We start from the raw sequence: 23,265 nt of genomic DNA, 5'->3' as shown, positions 1-23,265 counted from the left end.
GCCATACCTTGCCCTCTTACTGGGAAGGTACTGGCGGAATTTAACCCTTCCTTTAAAATGTATAAGGGACTCGTCTATGCAAATACATTTTTCAGGGATGTACATCTCTGCAAATTTGGCACTGAAATGATCAATGACCGGCCTGACTTTGAATAGCCGGTCAAAGGTGGGATCATCTCTGGGTGGGCACTGTGCATTATCGTTGTAATGCAAAAATTTAAGGATCATCTCAAAACGAGCCCGAGTCATGGCCATACGGTAAAATGGGGTGCTGTACAGAACATCTGTACTCCAATATTGCCTAATTTCTGGCTTTTTTACTATGCCCATATGAAACACCAGACCCCAAAACGTCATCATCTCTACTGCATCTACAGGGGTCCACCTAGCAAATGATGACGTGGGGTTTTGAGCAATAAACTGCTGGGCATATAAATTAGTTTGGTCCACCATTAAATTTATAAAATCATCAGAGAAAAATAATTTGAAAAAGTCAATTTCTCTGAGACCTGTGGAATCAAATTGGATTCCTGGCATGGCCAAAAACTCAGGAACCTGGGGCTCAAAATTGTCTGGTGGTGGGGTCCATACGAGATCAATTATTGGGGGGGGGTCTCAGCTGCTCTACGGGGGCGTCTTTGAGGGGGTCCCTCATCACTAGAGGAGGAAGAGGAGCTTAAGATGAATCCTTCAAATTCTCCGCTTGCCTCACTGGCTGTGTCAGAGTCAGAGGCAAGCATGGCATATGCCTCCTCCGCTGAATACATTCTTCTGGATGACTGGGATGACATTTGGGATGACATTTGGGATGCCATTTTTATTTTTGTGTTTCTGGTAGTGAAATGTTTCAACACGTGTATAGTGTAGGGGGGGTACAAATTATTTCAACCAGGGGGGTATGTAGTGTGTAGTGTGTATGTAGTGCAGAAAAAAAAAATACTTTATACAGAAAAAAAAAAATTGATGGGGTTAAAAAAAAAATTGAAGGGGTTAAAAAAAAAAAAAAAGGTCCTGCGCCAAAAATTGAGCACAGATGTTGGTCAGTAACGTCCATCACTGAACAGCGCTCAAAGGCAACAGGCATTTGATCAAAAAAAAAAAAAAAATAGATCAACCCTGTGCCGAAAAAGCTGATCAGTGATGTACGTCACTGATCAGCGCACAGTGGCCACAGGACACCCACAAAATCACAGTGTGTGTAAGAAAAAATTAAAAAAAGACCCCACAGCACCCTCAAAAAAAAAAAAAGGTGATCACTGATGCGACACTGATTACCAGTGAGGGGCAGCAGGTGCACAACCTTTGGTGCAACTGACAGTGCAACTGGCAGCAACTGACAGGTATATATAAAAAAAAAAACCTCTGCACCCCCAAAAAGTTGCTGATCACCTCAGATATAGTGATCAGCACAAAAGGCGGGGGCAGCAGACACAAAATATAGCACTCTCTATCACTCTCTGTCACTATCTCTCTCTATCTTTCTCTATCTTTCACTATCTATCACTCTATGACACTGCAGCAGCAGCACTGACAGTTATATATATATAAAAAATAACCCCTACACCCCCAAAAAGTTGCTGGGGGTGCACAAAAGGGGGGCAGCAGACACAAAATATAGCACTCTCTATCACTCTCTGTCACTATCTCTTTCTATCTCTCTATCTCTCACTATCTATCACTCTATGACACTGCAGCAGCAGCACTGACAGTTATATATATAAAAAATAACCCCTACACCCCCAAAAAGTTGCTGGGGGTGCACAAAAGGGGGGCAGCAGACACAAAATATAGCACTCTCTATCACTCTCTGTCACTATCTCTTTCTATCTCTCTATCTCTCACTATCTATCACTCTATGACACTGCAGCAGCAGCACTGACAGGTATATATATTAAAAAAAAACCCTGCGCCCCCAAAAAGTTGCTGATCAGTTAATTTATACTGATCAGCACAAAAGGGGGGGCAGCAGTCAGTTATATAAAAAAATATATAGCACAATCTGTCACTATCTCTCTATCTCTCTCTATCTCTCTCTATCTCTCTATCTATAACTCTATCACACTGCAGCAGCACAAAATATAGCACTCTCTGTCACTATCTCTCTATCTCTCTCTATCTCTCTCTATCTCTCTCTATCTATAACGCTATCACACTGCAGCAGCACAACACAGGAAGTCACAAGTAGTAACAGGATCCAGGAAGCATCCAGCACGCTACAAGCAGTGATCAGGTAAGTATTTGCAAGGATCAGGTCAGTATACTACGGCAGATAGGCACGGTGACCGCACTGCACGCAATTCCAGACCGGAATGGCGTCTGCAGTGCAGTCACCGTTAGTTTAAATCCCCCTCCATGGCTGTGATTGGTTCGTCGGTCCGACAAACCAATCACGGCCTTTGGGGGCGGGCGGGGTGAGGTGGGGTGACACCAGTGTCACCCTTACACCCCGTGGTGATTGGTGCTGTACTTTACAGCACCAATCACCTCCGATCCCTGTGTCACCGGCGAACGTTATTCGCCGGTGACACAGAAAACGCTGTAATCACAGCCAATCACAGCGATCGCCGACGGGGGGGCGGCATCGCAGCCCCCCCTGGGCATGCAGGGACATGTCTGCTGTCAGGGACAGCGGACATGTTTAAACTGTCACCGCGTCTATAGACGCGGTGACAGTTTAAAGCCATGACGTACATTTACGCCATGTGTCGGGAAGTACTTCCCGACCATGACGTAAATGTACGTCAAATGTCGGGAAGGGGTTAATGTAATGTATGTAATGCCTTCACCCCCCCTTCATCCCTGCTTGATGCTGCACTGTAAATCCACAAAAAAATCCTAGTGTGCGCAAGCATACATGGCCAATAAAGTTGATTCTGATTCTGATTAATGTTCAACATTAAGAGCTGGAATGATTTCATTGGTAAACAGTGAAATGAGAGACTATATTATCATGAATAATGATTCAGACAACATATACCTTACCTTCACTGCAGAGGCAGATATTCTCTTGCATAAAACTTAAATTCAGGGATGCTTTAAGTCAATCATTTGGAGCATAGACAATTTTTCTAAAACACCTAGTCAATTTGTTAGCATTTAAAGAAACAGCTAATTGTAGATCTCTGGACCTACAGCTAAAGGCAAGCATCAGCTATCCCCAGCCTGTTGGGACTAAGGTAAACTGAGATTACTGTATGAAGAAACTCTTGCTCCTGATTAACAGCTACCAATCAAAAAGCAGCGGGGAGTGGTTAGCACTTTAATCTTTGCAAGGTAGACAACTTCCTGGAAAGATGAAATATATCTACTGTAGACTATTTTTACCACTGCAGCTGACATACTTTAGGCTGTTTTTTTGAGTATCTCAAAAGCCAAATTTTCTCACTGGACAAAAAAGTTGCACTAGAGTTAGATTTGGGTTATTTTGTTTCTGTGGAGGGTAAATACTGACTGTTTTATTTTTACACTGGAATTTAGATTTCTATTCAAACACACAGAACTTAATCTAACTCCTAACTCAATCTAACTCTCTCTGCAGTTATATTTGCCTCACCTGCAGTGCAAATGGTTTAGTCCATTGGAGAAAGATTTTAGCTTTTTAGATCCTTACTAAATAACCCCAATGAACAGAGCAGTACATCTCTAATGGGCACTTTTCAGAGATTAAAGCCTGCTATGTATGAGCTACAGTATACACATATGCAGATGTATAATTTACTTTATTTTGGGGAAAAAAATGTTAAAAAAAAAAAAAGCTGGTATGAACTGCCAAAATTGTTTTGAACAAATATGATAAAGATTAGGGATTATATTTGAGGTACTGTATTTCACCCTTGACCCTTTTATGTGTCCAAGCAATCAGTTCCGGTAATTTTTCTTATACACTCTGTAAAATAACACAGACACCCATGTAAAAAAGAGATATAGAAAATTAGGGGGGTATTTAATCCCGGGACTTGGCTGTCAGCATGGCACGACAGTCGGGACCATGGCCTGATTTCAGCCCTCTTGCCAGTTTATTGGCAGGCAGGATTTAATGTCCTGCCTACTGATTGGCAAAAAGGGGGCATGTCTGCGGAAATGGCCATGATCTCGACAACCCACGGCTATTTCCGGCAAAACGGGGCTGACTGCTTTTAAAGTCGGGATCCATTCTGGTGAGATGCTGCTTCAATGCTGTCATCAAAGACAGCATTGAATAGACGCCCGCTGCTATTTCCCCCATCGAAAATAGCAGCGGGGATTGAATACCCCCTTAAAGGTAGTCTATTTTGTGTCTTTTATTTTTTAATTGTTTTTACAGTAGAACTACAAGTCTAAGTCGGCCCAATAATGTCATGCATACTGGGACTTGTGGTTCTCTGAGTCCCAGCATATGGGGTAGGCCTTCTGGAACTAGTAGTAGGACTGTAAAGCCAAGGGGTAGTGGAGACAGCCCCAGCCTTCAGCCAAGGTAGTCATGGTTCCACCGGAGGAACTTGTATAAAAAGTGTCCCCCAGATGTGGCCTTATACTGCTGGCTGTTAGAGCCCGGTCCAGGTTCCAAAATACTGGGACCACAGTCTTTTTGTCCCCCATATTTTTGGAATCAGGACTGGACCAAGAGCCTGGTGCTGGTTTCGTAAATACAGGGGTTCCCTACTATTTTTCCCCTGTATTTGGAGAATCAGGGCCGGCCAGGTTCTCGTTATGCTCAGGGGGGGGGGGGTGACACCGTGTTTTCTTTTTCAATTTCAACGTTAACACACTTTTTTTTTACAGAACCATGCACAGATCTTACTCGCTGATGGTTCTGTCAAACTCGCCAGGGTGGACGTGTTCTACTTATTTTGCAATTTTGGTCATGTTTAGGGTGCGAATTGAAAATCGCACCTTATTACAATTGAGATATTGATGTTTTGTATGCAAAAACATCTGAATGTGATTTTGAATGTCCATTTTTTTTTTTTTTTTTTTTTGACAGGTCAGGGTACTACATGTGCGATTTTTGGAAAATGTGCAATTTCGGTCATTCTTGCCTAACAATAACACATTACTAAAAATCACATTTTACTACATAAGGGCCACTATATCTACTTAGATATAGGTATTTTAAGGAAGTTCTTAATGGCTGGACTTTGTGACTGTTGTTAACATGGCTTCCCTATGTCCCATATGGATTTATCTCATCATCCATACACAATGCAACTACAGTATACCCTTAAAGTAACTTTCCTGAATTTCTTGGAAAAAGATTGCATACAGAGACTCCCCCTCTACCCTAATACTGCCATCATTTCCATATTTTCAAAGCTTTCCAGCTTAACATTTCAATAGCCCCATACAAGATATTATTTCCAGCACATTTAAGATTAAAGAGAGCCCCTATAACTAATATTATTACACATGCCTACATTTTTTTATTTTAGTTATGGAAATTCTTACACTGGAGCTGGGGGAATTGCGGGTGTATAGATACACAATTCCTAGAATATAGATGGATGTCCAATGAAGGTTCTTGCCTGCTAAAGGGATCATTTTATGCAACTCAAAATTGGGGCTTCAGTATGCTAGAGCAAAATATCTTTCAAGTACTCAACCAAATAACTTTATTGTGCTTGTTTTTATGGCAGTAAAGTCTACATTATTTGTTACTCTCGTTTATTTTTATTTGTTCCAAAAATATTGTAATGTAATATTGGTACTAAGACTGATTCACAAAAGTCTGATCCAATATTTCATATCACAGTAGAAGCCTGTTACTGTAGTTGGCATCTTTATCATCAGTAACAAAAGCAGTTAAATTAGTAGGAATTTACAGCTGACTTGGCATCTTACTGCTGTCATTGTTCATGAAACTCCATACTGCTATATTAGTTGTTGCATCTTTCCACCAGCACTGTGCAAAAGGCTACATTTAATTTATTTTGAACTTAAAACGCATTCTGTCACTAAATATTTTAAACACTTAATTTACCTTTAAATGCAATGATATGCTCTAGTGTGCTCCTAAGTCTGGTGAAGGGTCCCTGATCATTTATAAATCAAATAGAATGCTTGATCATTTAGGCAATAAAGAACATCTGTTTTGATTTTCATCAAAAGAAATTGCAGAATGACCACTAAAGATCATCAAAAATTGCTTAAGTCCTTTATATTTAACCTAAAAAAAAGTACTGGTGTAAGGTCCAGTATATAGCGCAAAAATAATTCAATCTGTACTAACCGCTCACATTGGGCGCTCTTTTGTTTTTGGCAGTGGCGGATTATACCTATGGGCTGCATGACTGCAACGTCCCCCAGTAAAATCTGCCACCTTTTTAGCCTTAATGTCCATACACACTGGGAAATATTACCTAGCGAGTATGGATAACAATGATGGGGAAAATCATTGGCGTTTTTCGCCAGTTTTACTGATTTGCCCAGGGTGGGTGACTTTCCATACAGGACTCTATGTAAAGCCATCCACCCTGCCATGCTTTTAATACCAGCAGATAGGCAACCGGGCCAGCAATGATGCATGAGCGTGCATCAGCGCTCACTGCTCATCACTGCCCCATACACACTGAGCAGCTGAAACAAATATTTGGATTCAAGATTTGGTGTTTACATGAGACATTTTTTTAAATCTGATACAATGTACTATAGCCATTAAGTTTAAGCCGATCCTGATTGAATATGGTTGTGAACAGATAAGCTTACGCTTCAATTTGTCTTGGAGATATCACGCTTTCTAAGCAACCCGAGTGGGCTTACTTCTCCACCTCTGAAGTAAAAGGATTCTGTCTTACCATTACCTAATACCTGTTTCTGACTACTACTGTTGATTTTTTAAGTGGTTAAGTTGCTGCCACAATCATGTTCCAGTGTTGGCACCAGAAAATGCATTATTCTGGGTATGTGTGTGGTCATGCTACTGCTTAAGGGGGATATTTATCAAAGCATGGGGAGAGATAAAATGGAGAGAGAGATACTGCAAATCAAATTTTGTTATTTTTCTGGCATTAATAATCCAAAAAGAAAATTGAATAAGTTAAAAGAAGAGTACACAATCCCTTGCAAATACAATCTATCTAATTTATTGCATTTACTCTAAAACATGGGCCCTTATTCTGATCGGTGCGGCCCGATCAGAAATATGCGGTGATGTCCGTCTTGGCGAATCCCCGCCTTCCATACGGATCGCCACCTCCGTCCGTATGCGGATATGTGGCGGTCCGCATGAATGTGGACGGGGATACGCCTCCTCCATGGTGGGAGCAGCCCCTGCATTCGATGGTCGCCGAACATCGAATGCAGGGCCGCACGCTCCACCAGGTCCCGCAACACAAGACCACACGGACACTTGTCCGTGTGAAATCTTGTATGGGGGCGGGCAGCTGACATCCGTCGATGTCAGATGCCCGCCCCGTACCCACGTGTCACGGCCTCATTACCATGCATACGCCCCGCGTTTGCATGGGAACGCCCATGAAACGCGGGGCGTATGCATAGGGTAACGAGGCTAAGAAGCCCCTCACGCCCCTCTACGCCCCCTGTGCGGCGTATAAAGAATCCATGCGGCGAAATCGCCTGCACATGCACAGAGTGACCTCTGCACATGCGCAGACGATAAACATCGGCGGGCCGTACGCAAGCGGGAATATCCGCACCGATCAGAATAAGGGCCATGGTATCAACACATCATAATAAAAATAATAATAATAATAATAATAATAATAATAATAATAATAATAATAATAGCTTGTGATACCTCAATCTCTTGAAGTACTGTATAATGTCTGCCATATAATAGGGCTATTGTAAAATTAAGTATATAATTATTATAGAGAAAAGGCAACTTGAATCAAATTGATTTGTGTTTTTTTCCCTTTCACATTATACACTAAAATACGATTTTATAATATTTTGCAAGTGATTGTGTACACTCTTTAACTGATACCCTTTTTCTGTTTTGACTATTATTGTTATTTGAATCAGTGAGTATCACCAATTTATAGATATGGAAGTATAGGTATCTTCACCATTAAGTGAATCTCTTGACCTTAAAGGCACACACATACATACTCTTAAGCTGCTCCTGCACCTAAAGATTTATTGATCTGGCTGGTTGGAAAAAAAATCTGCTAATATCTGAATGATCATTTTTGTCAGTTTTCCAGCATTTCGAAGCAAATGGTCAACTGTCTTTTGCTTCCATAAGTTACCAGATATTTGTTCCAACTAGCCAGAAGTGACAATAAATCTATAGGTGTACGGCCAGCTTTAGAGCAGGATCTATTGTTTCTATTTTACAGACTGTGTTTGAAAAATGACAATTAAGAGCTGAATGGTACTGTATCTATCTCTCCAAAATATGATAAATCTCCCCATCACACCATTTAATATGAACTACTTCTACTTTGGTAATGAGCAGAGAGTAAGTTTGCAAACACTGTGCTCAATTTGGGACAACCATATGGGATGTGGTTAAAATAGATGACATCCCAACTAGCATTCACAATCTCTGTGCATAAATCCTGTCATCAATGAGGATACCCACAACTGAACCCCGCATCTAATCGTAAGTATCCGGGGCCGGTTAGGACTAGACCAGCATAGGCAAACCCCCTCCTCTTGGCAAGTGCCTTAAATTATGACAAAAATAGCATTGGTATATAATATGATCAATCGAGCTGCCAACACATCATTCAGTTTAAGAGTGGAGCTGCTGCACATGCCCAGTGTACCGGCTTCTTCTACCACATTTACTGTATGTGTGGATCTGAGCACTCAAACATTGCAATGGACCAGAGAGTAGCTGCCAGAAGCAAGAGAAAGGAGTCTTACCATGAAGGGGCAGATTGTGAGTTTAGAAAGTGCAATAATGGTTCTGTTATGTTTGTGTTTTTATTATGATAAATTTAACCTTTTCTTGACCATCTCTCTCTCTGAATGTCACTAAAACAAGCTGAATTCCTAAATGGCAATGAAATATATTTGTACACGCACTGGCAATTATTCCCCCTGGATGCAGCAGTACTGGATATTATCAGTTCCAGCATTTCAGTCAAAACCCGAGCACTGTATCTTATGTTTTTTCTCTTTCTGAACGGTTTGGGAGCCTGACACCCTCCCGATACATCAGTTTTAGCAAACACCAGTGGTTCCTCTTTTCTCTCAGACAAGAACTGCACTGGATTTTCATATATACTATCAGGCACATGCACTCCAGAATGCTCTTGACTTGGCATTGTATTAGACAAAATTAGCTGTGATGTTGGTGATCTGAGATCACTATACCACCACTGAGTAAATGGTTAAGCTGATGTTCAATTACTTCCCGCAAATGTATTTTGTCCTTTTCTTTGTCTTGTATGATACATTCATCTCAACGATCTCTCACTCTTTAATTTAGAATAAATACTTTCCTGGTGAGGCAAAATGAGTGTTGGCTATTTTAAACTAAACATAGCAATGATGTATTAATGTTATTGGAATATACTGTAATTATATGTGGATACATCCACAGAAATGCCTTGTTGGATATGTATCTCTTGTGTTAACAAAATAAATGAGGATTATCCAGACCCATCTGCACATTACTTACAGTAAGTTGATATTACCTAATGCATCAGCATTGTGGCTACAGGATTTGGAAGTGTGCCTTCTATTTACAACATATACAGTATGTACAGTAGCTGACATTGTTATTATAACGTGGACATAGAGTAGTTGAATACATTTACTAAAGTGCTGTTTTTTTAAAAGAGGGGATCTTGCCCATATCAACCAATCAGATTCCACTTAACAGTTATCTAGCACCTTCTATAAAATCACAGCTAGATTGTGATTGGTTGCTTAGGGCAACATCTCTACATCTAAAAAACCTGTAAATATATTGTAGTAATTATATCCAAAAATACAAAAGGAATTTAAAGGGTAAATAAAACATATATTAGGATTTTATTATTTAAGATATAAAATGAGTTTATTAATAACTGTTAATATATTATTATCTCTTGTGTTAATGATAGTTACTATATATTGTGTACTCAGAGGGTAATTTATCTATAGCATTTAGGGCCTGATTCAGCTTGACTCGCTAGGCAGTGTACATTCCCTGCCTAGCAAGCACCGTTACACCACCATGCCGAACGGACTCCACCCCGGTGCCTGAATCCTTTCGCTGCCATGCGAGAGCATGTGTTCGTTAACACATTCCCTGGCATGCAGCTGCTAGCAGGAGAAATCATTTGATTGTCGCTGACCATCGAATCATATCTCTGGCTTTCGGAAATAAAAAGTCAGTCTACCTCTGTTCCTACCCAGTGTCCACCCTTCTCCCTCCACTACCTGTGCGAATGCCTTGGTGAGGGCCAGATGTACTAAGCTTGAAAAGTGATAAAATGGAGAGTGATAAACCACCAGCCAATCAGCTCCTAACTGCCATGTCACAGGCTGTGTTTAAAAAATGACAGGTAGGAGCTGATTGGTTGTTGGTTTATCACTCTCAATTTTATCACTTTTCAAGGCTTAGTACATCTCGCCCTGCGTGTTATACTCGCCAAAGGCGTTTGCACAGGGGGTCTGCACATGCACCAAAAAATTCCCAATTTAGGCCCAGTCTGATCCTTGTTGAATCACTCCCCTTAGTACTGTACAAGCAGTCTCAGGACACGTGTCTATTCTATTGTTGAAAGTAAGTATACAAACCTGTACACCCAATATATGTCTGGTACATATGCCAAAGTTTGTGAGCTGGATGCAACTCAGATGTATCAGGTGTAACACATCCTAAATATGCATGGATTTTCCTGCATGCATCTTTTCATCTGTACAATACATTCATTGTGTAACTGCTCCTTATTTATATGGCAATGCACCCACTTTAACATATACAAATTCATACAAAATGTAGATTATTTAAAGTTGCATTTTTTTAACACTACATATTAAAATTCAAAATTTGGCATATGACGCTCAGCCTTCCATCAATTTTGATAAAGGTCTATTTTTAGCATCTGTATTAATGTTCTAGCATTTAAATCTGATCTTTTTAGCATGTGATTTACAATGATAAGTACACCAGCTGTTCAATTCTAGCATAATCCCTAGAGACACAGGATGCTTACTAAACTTAGGAAACATGCCATGGCTGACAAACAGTGCAAGGCCCTGTATAGCCAACTGCTCAATCTTGTGTAAAGTACAACATGGCACCATTACTGTTTAACTGTACACCAGCAACAAAATTCATTAAAACTAATCTCTGCTTTCCAGATCAATACCCCAGTGCAGTAATTGCATCTTACATTGGTTTAAAAGCATTCTAGATGACAAAATGCAAGTACATACAGGAAAAATAAACCTAATTCACCATCTATGCAGAAATAAAGTACAAGGTAATGTAAGCAATATAATTGGCACGTTAATACACATTACAGTTTATGGTGTTTACTTTTAAATACTTTTAAATAAGTGGAATGAAACAAAAGACTTATGCAGTGTAGCATATTCAGAAATGAAAAGATAGAATAATTGAGTTCTTATATATTATACTCAGCCGTGGTTTCAGAAACTGACAATATAGTGCAGGGAGAACCCCTTAGGACATATAAAACCTATTGTTTTTGCCCCAGATAGCCTGTAGAAAGTGATGGCCGGTAGCACTTGTGGGGGGGCGTGACCACGGCAGGACGTGAGTGAGGGAGTGCGTCCGAGCTCCCCCCTGCACACTGCTGCTATGAAGCTCATACCCAGGTGCCTATCCCGGTTTTTGTGAGCATATGTCGGCTCTAAGGTCCGGTAGATCCCCCCTCTGAGTAACACGAAAATCTCCTTACCCGCGAAGAATCCAGCGGCGGCGCAGCGGGGCTGAGTGAGAGCCGGTTCCCGGGTGTCTGACGCTGCAGCGGGGGTCCTTTGGAGCCTGCCCCGGCTAGTGCCTGTCTGAAGTGAGGCCGGGTGAAAGAGAAACGCGGTGAGACGCGTGGTACACGCCAGCAAAGAGCCCCTGCAAGCCCCTGCAAGCGGCGGGTGTGAGACGCTGCTAACAGGGGTGTTCCTGCAGCCTGATTCTACACGCGGTGGTGGGGGCTTCCTCAAGGACTGTCCCTGCGTGTGCCTGCCCGGATCTCTGAAGCCAGTGGGAAGCGGGGAGTCCCTGCTCGCGGTGGGTGTGAGACGCCGCGGCAGGGGGCAAGCTAACCAGTGCATGGCCACAGCCGGCAGGGCAGCAAACGTTTGCAAGCGGAGAGGTGGTGGACCAGCGGCTGTTTAGTGGAGCTGAGTGCAGTCCAAAAGCCCGGGTCTGTGTGAGAGGCTGCCCAGCAGGAGGACTGGTTGGACTTTTATCGGCACAGCTAAGCTGCTGGCCGGTGGCAACAGAAGGCGGGTGGTCCGGCCCATTATCCTACAGCGAGCCCCGGTGCTGGTGGGTGAGTCGTGCTGGGCACAACCATACTGAAGTATTGTTTGTTTCCCTTGGAGCAGTTGTACCTTCTTTGCTTGTGGACTTCCTAGTGGTGCTCCGTTCGGGTCTCCAGCAATAGTAGTGGCCCAAAACGCAGGCAAGTAACTAAGGTGGAAGAGACTGTATAATACTCAGCCTGGGCCCGGGTGGGAGACGGGACTCAGGGTGGCTATTTCACACTGATCTAATATTTGTACGGGGTACCTGCGAGAGGCTGGGACAAAGCAATCAGTGCTCGGACCCAGCTAGACAGAACGGGCGTCTGAGCTGAGCCGGGTCAGAGGAGAGACTTATATATATATTTTTTTTCTCTCTCTCCCATCTCCTGGGCAGACGGGGACCGTATAACTTCAATCATGGGCAAAACAGGCCAAACCACGGCAGCAGCCAGACTAGAGAAATATGCCAGGTCACAGGCTGGTAGCAGTTCCCAGGCAAATACACCGCTGTCTACTCCTACTAAGGAGAGCAAAAATCTGTCACCCCCGGAGGTAACGTTACAGCAAGTCCTAGAAGCAATCAACACGTGTGAGACTCGGCTCCTAGAGCAAATTAACAAAGTACAGTCTGACATTACTCTATTGAGGAATGATGCCCAAATAATTCGGGAGACAGTTACGGAGGCTGAGACACGAATCAGTGCAGTAGAGGATATAATCGGCCCATTGCAATCTCAGGTCAAGACACTGGGTGGTCACATGATTGAAATTCGCCAAAAAATGTCCGATATGGAGGGCAGATTAAGGCGGAACAATATTCGCTTTATTGGTTTCGAGGAACGTGCTGAGGGCAATGCCCCAGAAAAATTCCTGGAAGAGTAGCTGTCCCAGATGTTCGGCAGTAAAGCCTTCTCTGCACAATTCGCCATTGAGAGAGCCCATCGCATTCCTGGGCGGGCTCCTCCTCCCGGTGGTCCGTCCCGTACGTTAATAGCCAAGTTCCTAAATTTTAAAGATCGGGACAGTGTGCTTAGACTGGCTAGGGACAAGGTGGACTTTGCCTATAATGGAAGGAAGATTTCTGCCTTTCCAGACTTTCCTCTGGATGTCCAGAAGGACCGTGCGAAATTTAGAGAAATTAAAATTCGCCTTAGGGAGTTAGAACTTAAATATTCTATGCTCTATCCGTCTAAACTGAGAGTGGTGGCGGATGGGGCAACAAAGTTTTTTTTCACTCCCGGGGAGGCGGCAAGGTGGCTTGATGCCACATACCCTGGAAGGAAACAGGTGTTGGCATGAAAAAGGGGTCTGCAAGCCGACCCGGCAGGAGCCTTGACAGATGTGAAGGTTTAATTAGTTTGTCTGGGCCTCTGAATTTATAATGGGCTGTGTTTAAGACGAGTGGGGTTGTGCCGGTATATGTATAATAATCATGGTGGGATAGGTGAATTGTGTAAAGGCATAATTAATGGGGGGAATTGAGTTGACTATTTTCCTGTTCCTTTTTTTCTCTCCGGATTTGTTGTGTGGCAGCATGGGGTGCGGGGGGGGGGGGGGGGCGGGGGTAGGCCTCTTTTGGTGGTCATTAGTTAATTGTCCCAGGGAATACGTTTGGCGGATACAGCGTAAAGGGTAGGGTGGGTAGTTGTAGGGAGGTAGGGATTTAGGTATGCCAAGGGGTTTGGTTATACAGGGTGGGGGTGGACGGGGGGGGTGTCTTTGTGGTTATATGTATTTGTATGTGTTGTTGTATGTTCACAGCAGGATCAAGAGTGGATCACCCCCGAGACGGTACCGGAGGGGACTTGGTTATTGGTCGTATGTCCTCTTAGTATGTGGGCCCAAGGTCATAAATTGGCACGTAGTGTAGATGGTTAAATTTTTAACCTGGAATGTCAGAGGTCTGAACTGTAAAGTAAAGAGAGCCTTAGTTCTGAAACAGTGTATGGATTCAGATATCATATGTCTGCAAGAGACCCACCTGAGCAAAGAACGCCAGGGTTCCTTAAAACGTCCATGGATAGGTCATAGTTTCTATGCCCCTTTTTCTACATCCTCCCGGGGGGTCGCACTTCTGGTTAAGAAATCGGTGGTTCTAGAGGTGGGCTCTGTAAAGATTGACACAGGGGGAAGATATCTTTTTTTGGAATGCGCAATTGAGCATGTGCGATTCTGCATACTTACAGTGTATATCCCGCCCCCCTTCTCCTATGACGTGGTGAGAAAGGCGGTGGAATTTGCAGCGGAATTTCCCAATAACATAGTAATTTGTCTGGGAGACTTTAATAAGGTACTCCAGCCTCGCCTGGATAGATGGAACAGGTCGGAGAGTGAAATCCGTAGAGAAGGAAACAAGTTCTCTGAGTTTATAAGTGAGATAGGGTGGAAGGATCCCTGGCGTCTAAGAAATCCTGATCTCCAGCAGTTCTCCTGCTACTCTTCTTCGTATAAAGTGTTTTCAAGGATTGACTTGATCTTAGTGTCTGACACGGCCCTTAATAAAATTATTCAGATCAATTATAGGGCACGAGGGATCTCGGATCACTCTCCGGTCACCATGGAGATTGATTTAGAGATCCAGACAGGGTTTAGATACTGGAAATTGCAGGCCTATTGGCTGTCGCAAGTTGGGGAGCAGGAGACAATGGAGGGAAGGATAGATGAATTATTTGTAGATAATGAGGGGTCCTCCCCTAATATCTTTGTGTGGGATGCCTTTAAGGCCTATCTGAGGGGGGTGTTCATCAAAAAGATAGCCTATTTGAAACTCTCAAATCGCAAGAGGGCGAGTGAACTTGAAGCCAAAATGATAAACCTTGAAAATGTATTTCTGGCTGCTAAATCTGATGCAGCTAGGGCAGTGTGGCAGGCTGCCCAGAAAGAGTGGGTGGAGTATATGCAAGAGGTAACCTGCCGGAGGTTGGCCAGGGGGTCAAATAGATGGTATGCTGACTCTGATAGAAATGGGAAATTCCTGTCACATATTATGAAACAGGAAAACCCGTCGAATAACATTTCTATGATCAAGTTGGAATCAGGGGAAGAGGTGATAAACACTCCCGAGATAACAGAGATGTTTTCCAAGTACTTCGAGGAAGTTTATAGATCCAAATTGGTTTGTAGTAGTGAAGATTTATGTGGGTATTTGGAAGGGGTGGAACTTCCATATTTGGACACTATCTCAAGAGATATGCTGGAGGCTCCTATATTAATAGAGGAAGTGATAGCGGCCATTAATTCGTTTCCAGGGGGTAAAGCCCCTGGCCTCGATGGTCTCCCTGGGGAAGTTTACCAGAAGTATATTGGGAAATTAGGCCCGAAGTTGCTAAGGGTTTTTCAGTGTATGGAAGTAGAAGGGTGTATTCCCCAGTCTATGACAGAGGCCGCAATAATTATGATCCCCAAGGGTGAAAAAGATCCGTCTAGAATTGACTCATATAGGCCCATTTCGTTAATCACGGCAGATGCAAAGATCTATGCAAAAATCCTCGCTATTAGACTACAGAAGGTAATTGACCAGGTGGTACACTCGGACCAAACCGGTTTTAGGGTGGGGAAGTCCACTGCGATAAATCTCAGAAGGGCGTATACTTATCTTCAGAATGCAGAGATGGGGGGGTCGGATGCAGTGCTCGCATCATTTGATGCGAGCAAGGCATTCGACTCAGTTGAGTGGCCTTTTCTTTGGAGGGTATTACAGGCCTTTGGGTTTGGGGAGAGGTTTATTAAAAGGGTCGCACTGTTATATCAAAATCCCAGAGCTAGAGTGACCATTAACGGGTTTACATCTCCATCGTTCCCTCTCTCCAGAGGAACACGTCAGGGTTGTCCCCTTTCCCCCCTGCTGTTCGCGGTGGTGGTGGAGCCCCCGGCGTGTGTACTAAGAACAGCCCTGGGGGGAGGGGGCGATGGAGGAGGTTCGGGTCGGAATATGGTCTCCTTGTATGCGGACGACCTCTTGGTGGGATTGGCGTCTCCTGGGGCGTTACCGGTTGTTATGCGACTTATACAGGAATTTGGGTTTGTGTCTGGTCTCACAATGAACTGGGACAAATCCAATTATATTCAGTTGGGGAGCAAGGAAGCGACCGGCCAGTCACCAATAGTTCAGTTAAAGAGGGTGGAGAGATTTCGGTATCTTGGTATCAGCTTCACTAGGAACTCAGCGGACTTTATTGCCGAGAATATAACCCCGTTTATAAATGTATTAAAGTCCAAATGTCGTAGCTGGTCTAGACTCCAGATATCACAGATTGGTAGGGTCAATTTGGTGAAGATGGCTATCTTGCCCAAATTCCTGTATATAGTACAACACTCCCCGGTTTTCATTGGTGATGGGTATTTCAGGAAGATAAAGAGTATTGTTTCCTCGTTTATATGGAGGGATAAAATGCCCAGAGTCAGGATGGATACCATGTGCCGGGATAGAGAAAAAGGGGGTCTGGCCCTTCCGGACTTTAAAGTATACTATATGGCTGCCCAGATGGTACAAATCTGTGCATGGGTTAGGCCAGGCGAGGACTCAGAAGAGCTAAGGAGCTTGGTGGAGTGTGTGGATCCAGACTATTCTCCACTTCAGAGATTGTTTGTGAAGTGGCTTCGGCGGGATTTTCCCCCCATCATTAGCCAAGCCATAAAAGTATGGAAATGGGCATGTAAATTAGAAAAAGTGGGGGGTTTGGATCCAGACACCCCAATCTTCTCCATGCCAGGTATGAGGGAACTTAAAGATCAACATGGGGGGAGAATATGGAACTCCTATGGAATCAGCACACTGGGTCAATGGTGCCATGAAGGGGTGCTGAAATCATTCTCTCAGCTACAGGCCGAGTTTGGACTTCCGAAGGAAGTTTTTTTTAGATACTTGCAAGTCAGGAGTGCGATGACTCAGGGCGGTAAGGTTGTGCAATGGAATGTGGAAGAGGCTCCTTGTAAAATCTTTATTAAACAACTTGTTAAGGATAAACGTTTGTCTAAAATGTACCATTATCTGCACTCCATCGTACAAACTGAGGAACTGAGGGATTTGCGGCTAAAGTGGGCAGAGGATATTCCCCTTGTTGATGAAAGTAGGTGGAAGGTGACTCTGGCAGGTCCACGGCATGCGACCAACTCAATGAGGACTCAACAGGTCCAATTCAATATCCTCCATAGGACGTATATAACGCCAGTTAAGATGAAAAAGTATGCTGGAGCAGGATCTGACAAGTGTCCAAAATGTGGAGAAAGTGAGGCCACATTTGATCACCTGCTGTGGAGCTGTAGAGTGGTTAGTAGATTTTGGGATACAATAAAAACAACCCTAGTACAGATAGGTGTTCCACGAGTCACCCTTAGTAAGCTGAATTTGGTCTTGGGGTGCTGGATGGAAGGGACAATTAACTGGGAAATGAAATTACTATCTAGGAATCTAACGGCCTTAGCTAAGGTAATAATAGCTCGTAGATGGATGTCCCCGACGGGCCCCCTCCATGAAGAATGGGTTAACCTGGTCAACCAGACCAGTGAACACGAAAAATATGTGCATGCATCGAGGGGTACGTGGATTAAATATCAGGATATTTGGGGGTATTGGAATAGGTCAGCCAACCATAGGGTCAGCAATAACGAGTGGGTAAATGTATAATCACGTGGTTTTGTTTTTATAGAAATTAAGGTTGAAAACTATATGGGGTGTGACTACCTCTCGTACACTGTTAGGGGCGTGGCCCGGTATACAATGTAAAATAAAGTTGGGCACGAGTAGAAATGGTATAAGTTTTTTTTTTTTTTTCCTTAAGTAAAGATAAGTAAATAGTAAATAAATAAAGAAATATATAAAGGGAAAAATAGAGGGTACACGTTAGGTATGCGCACTGAAGGGTTAGGCCTTCCAGTCCCACAGCGTGGTTTTGTTTCTATAGAAATTAAGGTTGAAAACTATATGGGGTGTGACTACCTCTCGTACACTGTTAGGGGCGTGGCCCGGTATACAATGCAAAATAAAGTTGGGCACGAGTAGAAATGGTATAAGTATTAAGGTTTCTTTTTTTTATCCCTTAAGTAAAGATAAGTAAAAAGTAAATAAATAAATAAATAAATATATAAAGGGAAAAATAGAGGATACACGTTAGGTATGCGCACTGAAGGGGTAGGCCTTCCAGTCCCACGGGTGTTCGTGGCTAGTTAAGGGGTAGAATGTAACCGAGGGATAGCACGACGCTTCTAGGCTTGGGAATGATTATATATATGCTATACTAAAGATAGAGGTCAGCACGGTGATGCTGCGGTTGGGAAAATAACCTATAGGGTGCATAGCTTAGAGGGGGAAAAGTTTCTAGGGGTACATTGCAACGGGCTGTGTGCAATAGATCCAGGCAGAATACGTCAGAGAAACATGAGAGGCCCCGTTAGGAGAAGTATGTGTTGGTTCGCTGTGAATGTGTATGTGTCTTTGTCTTCGTTTGTGGGTTTTGTCTAGGGTATACAGTTTAAGGTAACATGACGGGCATGTTTTTTCTTTTGTTGTACTATACTATGTATGCTAATGTATGTGGATGTGTTTTGTGTTTTTTGATATGGAAAAAAAAATATAAATAAAGACGCAATAAAAAAAAAAAAAAAGAAAGTGATGGCCGGTATGCAATTCTTACATGTTTTCGTCCTTGTCCTGCTCAAAATTTAGGAGCATAATGAAATTAAACCCATTTACCTATTTGGCACAGCAAGGAAAATGCTGTTTGTGCTCCCAAAAGACAGGCTTTTAGCCAATTTCTGCTCCACAGCAGGAGGATGCGAGCAGAAATTATGGGAGGCCACGGTACTCATGACCAATTAGAGTAGCAATAGAATTGTCTGTTCATGAGTTGCAGCCACTAAAACAGCTGAACTACCACCCCACCCCATCACCGAGTGTGACAGCTTTCTATATTTGTGTTACTGGATTTGGGTAGAAAGTCAAGCAATTGTCCTGGGAAGAAAATGGATGTATATATATATATAGTACTTAATGTATCAAACAAAATTGTTTATAAGCTGCTGTCACAGCAGTTTTGCAGTCAATTGTTTGAGACCAAATGTTTAAGACATTTGTCTTGAGCAAATGCAATGCTGAAATATATAGATTTTTATTCTGATAGATAGTCAAAATTGCCTAGAAGGTTAGCCAAAATTGCACAGTGTTAAACATGCAGACGATACGATACGAATCCCGCTAAGTCCGTATTGCCTAACAAAATAGACTGCACAGACAAGTTTATTGTGACTAGATCATAGAGTGTAGGCCCCATAATAGTGTAGTGTTTACAATTTAAGCTTAACACTGCAGACTTTCTTATCCCTACAGGCTAAACCAACCTTCTCCCTCTAACCCTATTTACGACACCATCACCTTAGTGTAACACTAAGTGCTCACTGTAGCCTAAACCTTTGCTCCTTCCTGCAGCCTAAGGCTTAGGCCACACACATTGGCCAATCGGGTCTGGTCCAGTGCAAAAAGGCTCCTATGTGGCCATGCACACATACGCGGTGAGGCCACAGCCTCCGGGTCCAACCGCAGTATGCTGCGGTTGGACAGGACAGCGGGGTGACCGGATTTCAGAGTGAACACATACATTTGAATGTATGTGTTCACACATTGTGGCTATGCTGCACTGTTTCCTTTGAAACCGGTTGGAAGTGGCCATATCTTGTTCTTCAGGATCTGGCCACAATGCTGTGTGTGACCCCACACAGCATACTTCTGGCCAATTGGGTCCCACTGAATGGGGCCCGCTTGGATGGTATGTGTGGCCCCAGTCTAAATTAAGCCTCCAAGTATTTGGAACCTTTCCCTCCTAGCTGTAGTAATCTTTCACTAAAGTATTCTATATTATTTTAACTACTGATAAAAATTACTTCATCACATTGGCATGTACAGACAGTTGATCTGAAGTCTGACCACTCCCACCAGTGGCAGAGATGCACAGGAGAGATTGGGGCATCTGAGACAGAGGCAATGTGTAATTGAAGACGATAGATAGGGATAATGTTTTGCGGTGAGGAAGAGAAAGAAAGGAGACAGTTGCAGCACAAGTGTCAGGGGGAGAATGAGTGGGAGGGATGTGGGAAGAAAAAGAGGGGTTGGAATGTTGGAAACAGAGTTAATAAATGATTATTTATTTTTTATTTTATCACTAGTGTACCATACATGTAGATTAAATAATTGGCTGTAATACCTGTATTTTTATAAAGTATAATTAATTGTACTTCAAAGCAGAACTTAAAACAACATTAGAGATTTATTGACTATAAAAATATCTTCAATTGTAAAGTATAGTAACTAACCCTTGAAACTATATTGTTATTAGTAACAATTTAGAGATTACAAAACTACAAGCCTGACACACTCAAAGTCTTTCTAGGCTGCTATCTGTATTAATGTACAAGATATGAACACATTTTATTTACCTAGTCTCCTTTCTCTGCGTCTGATTAACTAGAATTGCCTGGGAAATTGTATTTGTTTTAGAAAATATTTAACCTGGAGTCAGATCAAACAACAGCTTAGACACAGGTTTTTTTCAAAGTCAACAGTTTATCGTCCAAGAACCAAGAATATAATGTATATAATAATGCCAATCTAAATAGGTGCTTAACAGAGTCTGAAGAATGAGTTTGTAGAAATCTACTTGTTAATTTGTTTGACACATTATAGACTTTACAGTGATTAAATGCATTAGACACTAATACAATGGAAAAGCTTGAATTCCTGCTGGCTTCTCTGACATGGATTGCACTTTGCAACCTTTCCCTGTAGCATCATCATATGAATGTGACATTTCTTGATCTGATGGCTATTACACATAATATGTAAATATGAAGTTTACTAGTTTAGTCATTGACCTCACTACAAGAGCACTAACTTCATTAAGATCTGTAGAAACATCTTAGGTTACACTCAGATGTATCTGCAATCTGGAAACTAAGGGGGTTATTCAATCTGTGCCAATATTTTCCAACAGTCGGAAAAGGGAATTGTATACCCTTCTAATAATATCACTTGCCACAACTTTTCCTTCATTCACAAATTAAAACCAAAGAAATACATTTTAACGAGCTGTAAATTATTCTCAACCCACGGATGCATGAGGGTAAATACAATAATGGCAGCACAATAACAGGTTACTTTTACCTGTGTAATTAAAATGCTTTCAATCCTGAGCCTACCATAGTTGCTATTGTCATTTGAAGCATTTAAAACTGTAAATCATATGCTCCCAACAATTCACGGCCATCTTTTCCATTGGGCTTAGTGGACAGTTTCCCAGGGGCCCCAGTATTCAAAGGGTCCATGGCAGATAAACCTTCCCACCCCTACCCAGCTGAAATGACAGTTTACCTTACTGTGGGATAATTTGAATTGGGGCCACTATTGTGGGACTACACCCCTTCTCATTGAGACTATGCTCCTGTCCGTACAGTATTTCAGTAGTGGGGAAAGGACACTATAGTTCTTTCTGGCACAGGACACAATAATATCTAGTTCTAGATCACCCCGGCTCTGCAGGGGTGTTGTAAGAGAGTAGGAAGCCCATATGCAGCCTCCTTCCTCCAAGCACCATCCTTATTGCTGTCAACAGTGCCTGAACACTAGAGGGCTTAGATCTATGCACAGACCTCTGGATAAATGGTGGGTGGACAATTTTCCTGGAAATTACTCAGTGCTGCGGCCCTCATCGTGGGCAATCTAGAGTGGTAAGTATTAAATATACAGGTACTGTACAACGTATTGACTCACACACACTGCACCCATTCGAAATTTGACCTGTAGCTCTACCATTTACATTTTTATTCCTATGAATGTGCATTGATCTGCCCAAGGGCTTTCACTACTGTTAAGATTGGTCCTGCAACCGTTGTATTGTATGTTTAAGCTATGTATTATACAGAGAAAGCATCTACTATATTACCCAGTTTGCCACAGTTTAGCTTAGTATTAAGGGATATTTATTTACCCCAGATCCTAGTTTGAATCCAGATTTGTACATACTGTACTAGGAACCATCTACAATCTCTCTGGGAGCATCAGGCAGCACGGGTGTGGTATAGCTAACAGAGAATGTCAATAGGTCAACCCCAAAACAGTGGCACACCCAATGTAAAAAGTTGACACAAGCAAAGGTCAACATGGAAAAGGCTGACACAGGAAAAAGTCAACACATGAGCACGTGGTCCACCAATAAGTGAACTGCCATGCTTCCGACCAGATGTCTCGCCATAATGTACCATTCCTAGTCACCAGACACGTGGATGGTTAAGTATGAAAAAGTACAACAAATCTAAGAAATCATAAAAATCTCATGTTGACCTTTTTACATTGCTTGTGTATGTCTAATATATGTTGTTGACCTATTTTCTGTTGATCTAGACAATATCTGTCAGCCAGCTGGATACCAGGCAGCACAGCAGAGGAAGAAAAATGAGGATGGGTAGCAGTCCAAGAATGATCAACATGTATGTTATCCTCACCATTAGCACCATTAACAACAACAGCACTAGACACAGGTGGATATTCCACAAGTAAACCTAGATGACTGCATAGGGCCCAGAAGGTCCCAAGGAGCCCCATAAAGATTTCTTGGCCATCCAAAACATCCCCAAAAATGCATTGCGCTACTATTGCATGACGTTATGACTTCACGTGTACCTGCCAGCACTCCCAAACTAACTGTGATGTTCTTTAAAAAGGATAAAAAAATGCTTGGACACACTAAGTGGTTTCATCTACTGTATTAGGCCTCCTAAAAAAAAACCTAGAGCCTGATCAGATTTATACACAATGCCGATGTTCATGCAGATGAGCATTTATCAGTAGACTGTGCACTCACCAAGGTACTCTTGATGATGTCTGCAAACAGCAGCTAAAATATAGAG

General features: G+C 42.5%; 1 long non-coding RNA gene across 2 annotated transcripts in view; it reads left to right on the top strand.

Annotated features, from left to right (window-relative positions):
- The window catches only part of LOC146064392 (uncharacterized), a 37,384-nt gene extending 14,325 nt beyond the window's left edge, over positions 1-23,059 (top strand). Inside the window, exons 3-5 of one of the 2 annotated variants that reach the window (XR_014471804.1) lie at positions 11,242-11,363; positions 22,461-22,659; positions 22,760-23,059. This is a non-coding gene — a long non-coding RNA (uncharacterized LOC146064392). The remainder of the gene's footprint in view (positions 1-11,241; positions 11,364-22,460; positions 22,660-22,759) is intronic. The other variant, XR_014471803.1, reaches the window with a different exon arrangement.
- Positions 23,060-23,265: the final 206 nt, after the last annotated feature.

Source organism: Crinia signifera, chromosome 3, assembly GCF_055691185.1.
Source record: "Crinia signifera chromosome 3, ASM5569118v1, whole genome shotgun sequence".
Classification (NCBI taxonomy): domain Eukaryota; kingdom Metazoa; phylum Chordata; class Amphibia; order Anura; family Myobatrachidae; genus Crinia; species Crinia signifera.
The sequence above is the reverse complement of the archived record's forward strand: the minus strand, read 5'-3'. Positions and strand labels throughout refer to the sequence as shown.